Source organism: Panthera pardus, unplaced genomic scaffold (genome assembly GCF_024362965.1).
Source record: "Panthera pardus isolate Hobbes unplaced genomic scaffold, ASM2436296v1 HiC_scaffold_15, whole genome shotgun sequence".
NCBI lineage: Eukaryota > Metazoa > Chordata > Mammalia > Carnivora > Felidae > Panthera > Panthera pardus.
The window spans coordinates 35,888,572-35,900,633 of record NW_026526710.1 but is presented as its reverse complement, the minus strand read 5'-3'; the positions used below and the strand labels follow the sequence as shown (position 1 = coordinate 35,900,633).

Genomic DNA, 12,062 nt, shown 5'->3' with positions numbered 1-12,062 from the left:
TGCTTTTTGTTTTTGTTTTTTTTTTTTTTCCAATTTACTCAGCACTTTATTTTTCTTACACAATGATGTGTTGCTGGCACCTGATGTTCTCACCTGATAGTGGAAAACCAAAATTTGTTGTCATCTCTTAAATAATTGAGAACTGTCTACAAAAACTTTACATGAATTAAAAGGATGAATAAACAGGTAAAAATGCAAACTGCTTTCCAACCCAAGAGAAGTAACGACCCACCATTTCTGGTGGGGAAAATATAAGATAAGAAAGGAAACTGAGTGGGAAGGCTTGGAATTTGCCAACCCTGTTAGATTAGCAAGACAGAAATAACAACTGGTCCAAGAATTCTTTCCAGCTTCTAGAGAAATCTTGGGATAGTCAGTTCTTACACATTAATACTCTACACATATCAAGAAATGGGTGACCTCAAAAATTCTCACCAAGCCAATGGATTTCTCTTCCATAAACATGTTCTCTCACCTCAGTTAGAAAGTGACTAAGCCATATGTACTAATGGTTTAAATCAAAGATACATGCAAGGTTTTAAACATATATCAAGAGAATAGTTAACTTGAATACAACATCAAAATCAGCAGCAAATTCTACAATCCAGTGCTAATGTCAGATACAAGGTTCAAGGATAAATTTCTTTTCAAAGGCTTATTCCAGTTTCATGAGGCCAGCATGAGGGAGGCAAATGTATACTTTTGAATAACCTCATGCAGCAAATGTTATACATCTTCTTGCAGTCCGTTTAGAAACACTTGCAGTGGATGAAGGAGAAGCCCAACTTGTTCTTCTCCTGCTTACCGGTCCACACCTGCTGGAAGGTAGACAGTGAGGCCAGGATGGAGTCCCCAGTCCACACTAGGTACTTACTCTCAGGAGGAGTGATGATCTTGACCTTCATTGTGCTGTGGGCCAAGGCAGTGATCTATTTCTGCATCTTATGGCAGTGCCAGAGTATGTGATGGCCCTGCCATATATACTGTGTTGACATACAGGCCCTTCTGAATGTAAACATCACACTTCGTGATGGAGTCGAAGGTAGTCTCATGGATGTGATCTCATAGGACTCAATACCCAGAAAGGAGACATGGAAGAACTCCTCTAGGCAGAGGAACCACTCATTGTTGATGAGTACTGACCACTGGGCCACCCATAATTCTTCCCCTGGTAGGAGGAGGACAAGATGATAGCCATCTCCTGCTGCAAGTCCAGGGCAACATAGCAGAGTTCTTCTTGATGTCATGTACAATTTTTTGCTCAGCAGTGGAGGTGAAGCTATAGCCATGCTCCATGAGGATTTTCATGAGGTAGTCAGCCAGGTCCCATCCAGCAAGATCCAGAGCCAGGATGACTAGGGATGAGTGTAGCCCTAGTATATGAACACCGTCTGGGTGACCCCATCCCTAGAGTCCATGACAGTACCAGCAGTGTGACCAGAGGCATAAAGGGACAGCATGGCCACATACATGCCTAGGTGTTGAAGGTCTTAAACACGATCATAGTCATCTTCTCTCTGTTGGCCTTGGAGTTTAGGAGTGCCTCAGTCAACAGGACCAGGTGCTCCTCCAGAGTCACATGTAGCTCATTATACAAGGTGTGGAGCCAGGTTTTCCCCAATTCATCACAGTTGGTGATGATGCTGTGCTCCATGTGGTACTTCAAGGTCAGGCTGTAGCAATTGCTCTGGACTTTGTCACCTATGTAGCTGTCCTTCTGCCCCATGTCCACCACGACACCCTGGTGTTGGCTGCCTGACAATAAAAGGGAATACGTCTGGGAGTCATCATCTCCATTAAAGCCACCTTTACACATACCAAAGCCATTGTCAATGAGTAGTATGGTGATTTCTTCTTGTATTGCAATCCACGAGAGCTGGGAGGAGAGGAGCCAGGAGGCTGAGCCACAAGAGCACGTGGAATACAGGCTGACTGCAGCAAGTAGCATCCCAAGTTTTTGTATGCTGTGTTATTATTGTCTACAGTTTCAGTTGGTGACCTCTGTTTGTTGTAGACATTGTTTAAAATAGTTTTCTATTTCCACACAGAAGAAATTTTATCCCCCTGATTTTTATTAATTTCTAGTTGTATTGGATTATAATCAGAGAATACTGTCTTCATTGTTTACTGTTTGGACTTTGCTGAGGTTTTTATTTGTGGCCTAATAGATTTTGTGAGTGTTCATGGGCAATTGAGAGAGAAGAGTATTCCCTTCCTGAGATATTTCATTTAATATGTTATCAGTTAGATATACCTTATCAGCTATATAACTAAAGTTTCCATAATTGACTTGTTTTTTTTTTTAACTTGATCACTCATACATTGAGAAACACAAAGATTAAGTGATTTTACCAAGTTCTCATTAGTAAATAGTAATGTTCTTTAGTGAATAGCAAAACTGAATTCAAGCGCTTTGGCTTCAGGACCTCCACTCCTAACTACTATATCATACCGAATTTCAGGGGCATTCGTTAGATTTTTCTCTATGTGGTATCACTGGGGTGTCAAACCATTCAGAAGGAGGAAGAGACATCTCCCCAGGGAACAACTTGAAATCAATAAAAAGGATTGCTTCCCTAACTCCTATGGAGTTTGGTCAGTGAAGTTGCCAAGGGTGTGGCATACTTAGCAAGGTTGCAGTGTGGCAGGGCAGCGGAGATGCAGTTAAATTTGGGATGGTAAATGTCTAATATCAAGCAACAGAGGGAGTGGGAGACAAGTTCCACCAACGATCTGTATGAGGGTTATGATAGTGAGATAGTCATCCCTTACAGGCTTCCCAACCTCTGACTGGGAAGGAAGATATGAGTTCTCAGGCATGAGACTCCACCTACCAGACAATTGCTGGGTTAAGATACAAAGGGGGAAGGCCCCTGACTTGTTTGTCTGTGAAAAGGAGGTGATCAGACTCCATTGTGGTGGAGGATAGGGTAATGAGTAGCTCTCCACCGGCAAAACTTTCAATTCCTAAAGAAGGAAAAAGATGTCTGTGCTGAGGAAGCTAGTTTGTTCACTAGCAGAGATAAGCTCACCTTAAGAGAAGTCCTGTGGTATTATGGCTGAAAGAGGACACAAACAGAGCAGTACAATTACAAAGAAAAATTACTCCCTGCTTATCTTTCAGCCTCAGAAGTTAAAAGAACATCTGTTCTCTACAAATTAGTTGCCCAAGCTTATAAAAGAAGGCCTTTAGGTCCTTGCTCACAAGAATGGACAATGCAAAACTCCACGAATGTGCTGGGAGAAAAATGGAATGGTTATAAAACTGATTCCCTAGGTATCTGACAGTTTTGGATTGGGGAAGATAAAAGTAGGTCTGTTTGAGAGGCTTCATTTCTTAGGCACCAGAAAGGTGAAGGTCCAAGTTATTTGGACCTTGGAAAAGGAATTTCAGATCTGCTCTCATACCTACACCCTCATGTCTCACATCCTGGAAGAGAAATATGGAGAAGTGAAACAGCTGGTTATTTGAAATTGTCCATTCTCAGGGCGCCTGGGTGGCTCAGTTGGTTAAGTGTCTGACTTTGGTTCGGGTCATGATCTCACGGTCTGTGAGTTTGAGTCCCGCATCAGGCTCTGTGCTGACAGCTCAGAGCCTGGAGCCTGTTTCGGATTCTGTGTCTCCCTCTCTCTCTCCCCCTCCCCTGCTCATGCTGTGCCTCTATCCACCACTGAAAAATGAATAAACATTTTAAAAAATTAAAGAATGAAAGAACAAAAGGAAGAAAGAAAGAAATCGTCCATTCTCAGGCACCAAGAGAAGATGTGGAATTAAATCAAGCCAGAAATGAAGTTGGCCATGGAGGAGGGGAAAGGCTAAAGTGACTCTCACACATCTAGCATGCCTCTGGAGGAAGGTGATGGGCAAGCAGTAGGTACTGAAGGCAGCAAATCCCATATCACCCTGCCGTGGATACACACAATCTATGGGTGAAGAGAAGGTGAGTAATTGGATAACTGGCAACTGTGAACAGCATATATTCTGGTGTCTTTTCTTGGGGAAACTCTATCCTGGGGCAAAGAAAGGGAACGTGGGGAGCTTCATTAAGTGAGTAAGATAGTGTGGCTTCTAGGGAAAGGGAAAATAAGAGGACTCCAATTCTATAGGACAGTCACTCTGAGAATTAAAGAAGTCATCCAGAACTAACAAAAGCCAGTTAAAGCCCACCAACCAAAGAAAAGACCACCAAGCCATACCTGTTTTTAAAAGTTGCGTTTATTGAACTTGCTATAGTTAGGAGGAACTGGTCATGAGACGTCTCAGTAAGATAGAATAGAGTTTGTGCTGGTGCTGGTGGATTCTTTTTTTTTTTATTTTTTTATTTTTTTTATTTTATTTTTTATTTTTTTTTATTTTTTAATATATGAAATTTACTGTCAAATTGGTTTCCATACAACACCCAGTGCTCATCCCAAAAGGTGCCCTCCTCAATACCCATCACCCACCCTGCCCTCCCTCCCACCCTGCCCTCCCTCCCACCTCCCATCAACCCTCAGTTTGTTCTCAGTTTTTAACAGTCTCTAATGCTTTGGCTCTCTCCCACTCTAACCTCTTTTTTTTTTTTTTTTTTCCTTCCCCTCCCCCATGGGTTTCTGTTATGTTTCTCAGGATCCACATAAGAGTGAAACCATATGGTATCTGTCTTTCTCTGTATGGCTTATTTCACTTAGCATCACACTCTCCAGTTCCATCCATGTTGCTACAAAAGGCCATATTTCATTTTTTCTCATTGCCACGTAGTATTCCATTGTGTATATAAACCACAATTTCTTTATCCATTCATCAGTTGATGGACATTTAGGCTCTTTCCATAATTTGGCTATTGTTGAGAGTGCCGCTATAAACATTGGGGTACAGGTGCCCCTATGCATCAGTACTCCTGTATCCCTTGGATAAATTCCTAGCAGTGCTATTGCTGGGTCATAGGGTAGGTCTATTTTTAATTTTCTGAGGAACCTCCACACTGCTTTCCAGAGCGGCTGCACCAATTTGCATTCCCACCAACAGTGCAAGAGGGTTCCTGTTGGTGCTGGTGGATTCTGAGAAGGGGTGGGTTCTGAGAAGGGGCCATGTCTGCAACTACAGAATAGTCTTCAGTGTGTTTCATTAGAAACATTGTTGTGTTGGCCTGAATCCTGTTCAAAACATTATTTATCATAGTCTGACCACTAGCAGAGTTGTGCTGCACTTTCTCAGGCTGAAATTAAGATTAAAGGTCCCAGTTGGGGAACGTAATTTGGCTAAGTAAAAGGCCATGGAAAAGCTTCAGTTGCATTGTAGCTCTAGGGAAGCACTCAAAGAAAAATTCCAAGAAAGCAGACCAATTGGAAATATGGCTCGTGTAGAGGCAGGAGGCTGCTTAGCAGTAATCAAAATATCTAAGGTGAGCCTTACCTCAGATACCCAGTGTTTCCTGCACTTCCATGGATAACCTACTCTGTGAGGAGATTTCAGCACATTGGGAGAGAATAACAAAATCCTATTAAGTATAAGATACCATGTACTTCCCCTTCCTGTTGTCGTTGGCTTTGAGCTAGAATACACCTTGAGGAATTTGGCTTTGAGTTGTAAGCAGTCTTTTTCTTAGAGAAGCAAAATTGGAGACAATACACTATTTACTATAAATTTCTGTTTGTTCTGAAAAAGCTACAGGACAGCTAAATGGACAGGTTTAGTTTCATACTGTAAGGCCATAAGGCAAAAATGTTTTCTAAAATGGAAAGGGTTGAGATACTGTGAATCTAAAAGTCTAAAATGTTCATAAGACCCTATGAAGTATCGTGTGTGTGTGTGTGTGTGTGTGTGTGTGTGTGTGTGTGTACTTGGGACTCTACTCAACTTCTTTCTTTTTTGAGAAACCTTTTTTTAGGTTTAGATCACAGAAACAGGAGGAGGGACACACCCAACAGCTGTAGAAGCAGGAAATATCTACTCTAACACTGAAGAACAAAAACACGAAAATTGAGAGTGTTTGTGCATATTTTGTTCCAACTAACTTTCTTGAAAAAGTCCACATTTCACCTACATATGATGAGCAACAGGGATGCTTGGTTCTCTTTGTACAATGTATCCAGCATGATTTAGGCGGTTTTATCTTTGCAACCTTATGTTTTCCTTTGGAGAGTATTTCTTTTCTAAATCACATTCCAGAAGCAATATAGGAGCTAAACGCCATAAGACAGCAGGGAGGCAATGAGTCACAGGGGTGATGTTCACCTCATTCTGAAGGAGGGTCTGTGAAGAGAAACAGACCTGAGTTTGGCTGAGGTCAACATGAACTAAATCACTGATGAGAGTTTTTAGAACTAAAAAATAAAGACACTGAGGAATGCGAAAAATACAAGTTGTCCTTGTTTCTCATAATTGATGTGTTCATGTAAAAGTAAATGAACCACTTGTGTCTCTCTGATGAGGATGCTGACTCCTACCTTTGTGACAGGTCAGCTGCCTTGTAAGGGAAGAATAAGTAAGATCCAGTTGTCAGGAAAGAGCTTCTCTTTCAAGAAAGTGAAACCTAGATAGGAAATGGAAACTTTGCCCATGAGGGAATTTGTGTTTCTCTCTGAGCTTTGTTTGGGAATGAACTGTATGTTTGAGAGACTACTAATAGGGGCAGACCACCTCCACCCATCTTAAGGCAAGGGCTGTAAGCTGCAAAAGATTCACCAGTGTTTTATAAATCAGATTCCATATTCTTTTCTATATCCATCACTCTTTTGTCCCCTTTGGTCCAATCTTTCTCAAAATATGGTATTTGGACTACCTCCATTATAATCACCAGCCACCACAATAGAGTGATTATTTGAATGAAGTGAATCAAATGAATGTTTTGGTTTTTCAGTGCATATAAAAGTGGTGTTTATACTATACTGTAGTCTGTTAAGTGTGCAATAGCATTATGTCTAAAAACAATGTACAAATCATAATTTAAAAATAGTTTATTGTAGGGGTGCCTGGGTGGCTCAGTTGGTTAAGCAGCCGACTCTTGATTTTGGCTCAGATCATGATCTCACCATTATGAAATCGCGCCCTGCATCAGCGTCTCTGCACTATCAGCCTGCTTGGGATCCTCTCTCCCCTATCTCTCTGCCCCTCCCCCTGCTCTCTCTCTCTCTCTCTCAAAATAAATAAAAAAATTTTTTTAAATAATAAAAATAAATAAAAATGCTTTATTTATTAATAGTTCTCCATCACTTGAACTGTCAGTGAATCGTAACTTTTTTGCAGGTGAAGGGTCTTGCCTGCATGTTGATGGCTGTTGACTCATTAGGGTGGTGATTGCAAAAGGATTTCTTAAAAGAAGACAACAGTGAAATTTGCCACATCAATTCACTCTTCCTTTCATGAACGATTTCTCTGTAGCATGAATTCTATTTGATAGCATTTTACCCACAGTAGAACTTCTTTCCAAATTGGAGTCAATCCTCTCAAACCCTGCTGCTGTTTTACCAACTAAGTTTATGGAATATCCTAAAGCCTTTGTTGTCACTTCAACAATGTTCACAGCATTTTCACCAGGAGTGGTTTCCACCTGAAGGAACTACTTTCTTTGTTCATCCATCAGAAGCAATCCCTCATCCTTTAAAGTTCTATCATGAGATTGCAGCAATTTGGTCACATCTTCAGGCTCCATTTCTAATTCTAGTTCTCTTGCTATTTCCATCACATCTGCAGTTACTTCCTCCACTGAAGTCTAGAGCCCCTCAAAGTCATCCAGATGCATCAGAGGAATCACTGTCTGTAGAAGCTATAGCCCTGTGAAATGTATTTTCTCAATAGTAAGACTTGAAAGTCAAAATTACTCTTTGATTCCATGAGCTGCCAAATGTATGTTGTGTTAGCAGGCACGAAAACAGCATTCATCTGATTGTACATCTCCATTAGAGTTCTTGAGTGACCAAGTGCATTATTAATAAGTCCTATTTGAAAGGGAATTTTTGTTTTTTTTCTGAGCAGTAGATCTCAACACTGGGCTTAAAAGATTAAGTAAGCTATGTTGTAAACAGATGTGTCATCATCAGACTTTGATGCTCCACTTAGCACACACAGAGTAAATTTAGCATAATTCTTAAGGTATTTTTTAAGGATATTTAATTCTTAAAGGATATTCTTAAAGGATATTTAAGAATAATAATTAAGAATAATCAAGGTATTAATATTAAGGTATTAGTTTTCAGAATGATAAATGAGCACTGGTTTCAGCTTAAAGTCACCAGCTGCAGTAGGCCCTAGCAAGAGAGTCAGCCTGTCCTTTGAAGCTTTGAAGCAAGGCATTGACTTCTCCCCTCTAGCTATGAAACTCCTAGATGGCATCTTCTTCCAATAGAAGGCTATTTTGTCTACACTGAAAATCTGTTGTTTAGGGTAACCACCTTCATTGATTATCTTAGCTCTTCTGGATGATTTGCTGCAGCTTCTACATCAGCACTTGCTGCTTCCCCTTGCACTTGGATGTTATAGAGATAGCTTCTTTCCTTAAGCCTCATGATCCAACCTCTGCTAGCATCAGACTTTTCTTCTGCAGCTTCCTCACCTCTCTCAGCCGTCTTAGAATTGAAAAGAATTAGGGCTTTGCTCTGCATTAGGCTCTGGCTTATGGGAATGTTGCATCCAGACCACTAAGGCTTTCTCCATATCAGCACTAAGGCTGACTTAGCTTTCTTATCATTCATGTGTTCACTGAGTTAGCACTTTTCATTTCCTTCAAGAACTTTTGCTTTGCATTCACAACTTGGCTAACTGGTGCAAGAGGCCTAGCTTTTGGCCTATCTCAGCTTTCAACTTGCCTTCCTCACTAAACTTAATTGTTTCTAGCTTCTGATTTCAAATGAGAGATGTGAGACTCTTCCTTTCCCTTGAACACTTAGAGGCCATTGTAGGGTAACAAATTGGCCTAATTTTAATGTTGCTATGTCTCAGGGAATAGGGAGGCCTAAGGAAAGGGAGAGAGACAGGGGAACAGCTGGTGGGTGTAGCAGTCAGAACACACAACATTTATCACATAAGTTTGCTGTTTTATATGTGCACAGTTCATCATGCCCCAAAATAATCACAATAGAAACATCAAAGATTACCATAACAGGAGTGTCTGGGTGGCTCAGTCAGTTAAGCATCCAACTTCGGCTCAGGTCATGATCTCACAGTTCATGGGTTCAAGCCCCGTGTCAGGCTCTGTGCTGACAGCTCAGAGCCTGGAGCCTGCTTTGGATTCTGTGTCTCCCTCTCTCTCTGTCCCTGCGCCCCCCCCCCCCCCGCCACCACCACTCCTGCTCTGTCTCTCTCTTTCAAAAATAAATAAACATAAAAAAAAATCACATAACAGATAGGATAATAGTGAAAAAGTTTGAAATACTGCAAGAATTACCTAAATGTGACACAGAGACACAAAGTGAACAAATGCTGTTGGAAAAATGGCACCAACAGACTTGTTCGATGCAGGGTAGCCACAAACCTTCAATTTGTAAAAAACGCAGTGTCTGTGAAACGCAATAAAGTGAAGTCTAATGAAATAAGGTATGTTTGTACTTGACTGATTTAAAATATCTGGGCATGGAACCTAAGAATCTGTATGTTAAACACCCCTTACATGTTTTTCTTATGCATATTTCAGCCTGATCGCCCCAGCAGGATCTCAGCTGTGCTGCCAGGAATTAAGGAGAAGATCTGTGTTTGTGACAGTGATAGAGTTTTAAAGAGGGAGCTGGTGGTGAAAGCAACATAAAGAGATTCCCAAGTGCAAGATTGGAGTTTCAATATCTAGCTGTTTTATAGAGCCCGTGTGTAAATTCACTTTCTATTGCCAACTGAGAAGACTTTAGTTTGTTATTGCAGGAGGTGGTAATTTCCTGTAGACTTTGACTCTTTCTTTCTGAAGAAAGGCTATAAATACCTTATCTATAATTTGCCACCAGAGGAAGCCTGAAACTTCCAAGTTGGGCTGCTGTTAAATCCTTAAGAAGGTGGCTTTCGTTGAGCCAGTCAATGTCTTTCTGCAACCATCTGAGTAGGATCTCTCTCCGGTGTTCAGTTCTATCTTCTCCAAGTACCAGAATGAATCCTCACCAACATTTTATTTGGAGCCAAAGTCAAAGGTTGGAAAGTAATGCCCTGGCTTCTGTGTGGCCTCACAGGGCCTCTGATGTACCCGAGGGCTCATACAGGACTGGTAGGAAACTTAGTAACAGTGAATACTTCCGCCTTTAATATTTTCTCCCCCACTCACTTGCCTGCCATGCCCACCCCACTATATATTTACACATTGTTAGTCCCAGCCTTCCTGCCTCCTTTCCTTTCCCTCTGCAGGAGTTATTCCAGTTCGAATCTGTAAATGCAAAACTCACACTTTGTCCTGCTCCCAGGATGATTAAGAACATCCCACACTACAGTTAGAAACAAAACAAAACCATTTTGCACTGTTAGGTAAACTGAAAATAGTAGCGTATTCCTGTCTTGTTCTTGTCTCCAGAATAATACACCCTGGAAAATTTCCTGCAAATCTGGATTCTCTAAAAAAAAAGTTGGGTGTTTTTTTCCCATTGTCAATAGAATAATGTGAATTTGGTACCTCTGATCATTTTGCCTTTCTTTCCCTTTAAGTGTGTTTTGAATTTGGTGAACCAGTCTTTCTGGAGTCCTCAAAAAGAAGTCTGACACCTTCACACTGATGACACATTTAGGCAAGTTTGTCCAACCTTTCCTAAATGGGTCAGTTTCCTGAGTATTCCTTTGGTGCTCCCTTCCAGCCCTTTGTATTGTGCCCTCCAGAATCCCTTCCATTTTACTAAGATCATTATATTTTCCCATCACCATAAAAGTATAGTTATCCACCCAGTGGCCTGAACCTAAGAACCTGGTAGTCATCCTTGACTCTTACTTCCCCCCACTCCCTTCTCTTATATCTTAAAAGTCTTTCATACAAGTTCATAACACAACCATGACTTATTTATTTATTTATTTATTTAGATGTGAGAGTTTTTATGTTTTAATCTGTTGCTTTTTTGAGAACATCTTTATTGAGATATAATTCACATATCATAAAATTCACCCATTTAATGTGTACAATCACAGTCTAACCTTAGATATTTTTATCACCCCAGGAAGAAATCAGCACCCTTTAGCAGTTAACTATAATCTCTCACTTGGGTTCCCACAGGGCTTAGTTTAAGTGATCCATTAGTGATCCATTCTTCATACTACAGTCAGAGAATTTTCTAAAGTGCTAACCTAAATGCACCGTATCCTAGATTAAAAACCTTCAATAGTTCCTTGGGGTGCCTGGTTGCCTCATTTGGTTAAGTGTCCGACTTTTGATGTTGCCTCTGGTCATCATCTCAGTTTGTGAGTTTGAGCCCCACGTCAGGCTCTGCACACTGATCCTGCACAACCTGCTTGGGATTCTCCCTCTCTCCCTCTCTCTGCCTCTTCCCCACTTGAACTGTCTCTCTCGCTCTCTCAAAATAAATAAATAAACTTAAAAAAAAACAAAAACCTTCAATAGTTTCTTACTCCCATTGTTGTCCTGAGAGAGCACAAAACCTTTAAGTTGACTCCAGGGCCTTTAAGAACTAACCCTTTTCTGAATTCAAGGATAAACAGTATTTTACAGTCATCTAGGGCCCATGAGGGACCTCAGAAAATTGATGAACCCCATGAATGTGGATGCAAAAGTTGATATGTGCTCGGATATGTTCTCCTCTCGTGGAGAAAAGATGATAAATTGCATTAGATTTTCTAGGGTTTAGAATATCTGGAAGAACAGATTAATTATACATAGTTTTACTCATCTTATAGTTTCGTAATGTCTGTACTTTTATTTGTGGAGTGGGAGACACAATCACATTTTCAAAGTCTGAGATTTCTGAAGATCATTCTGGCCTGGGGAATGGGCTATGCAGCCCAGGGCATGAAAGTCTTACTTGGTAGAATAAAGTCTGTGTGAGCCTAGGTTAGGTTAGTTAAACTAACCATGTAGGGAGGTGATTGGTAGAGGAAGAAAGAGCTGAGAAGGGCCACAGAAATGGGAGAGGAGGTTATTGGAGGGAGAATGGAATGTCAGTGCAGT

General features: G+C 40.8%; 1 pseudogene; it reads right to left on the bottom strand.

The window, feature by feature from the left end:
* Positions 1–749: 749 nt before the first annotated feature.
* On the bottom strand, positions 750–1,861 carry LOC109248576 (actin, cytoplasmic 1-like; annotated as a pseudogene).
* Positions 1,862–12,062: the final 10,201 nt, after the last annotated feature.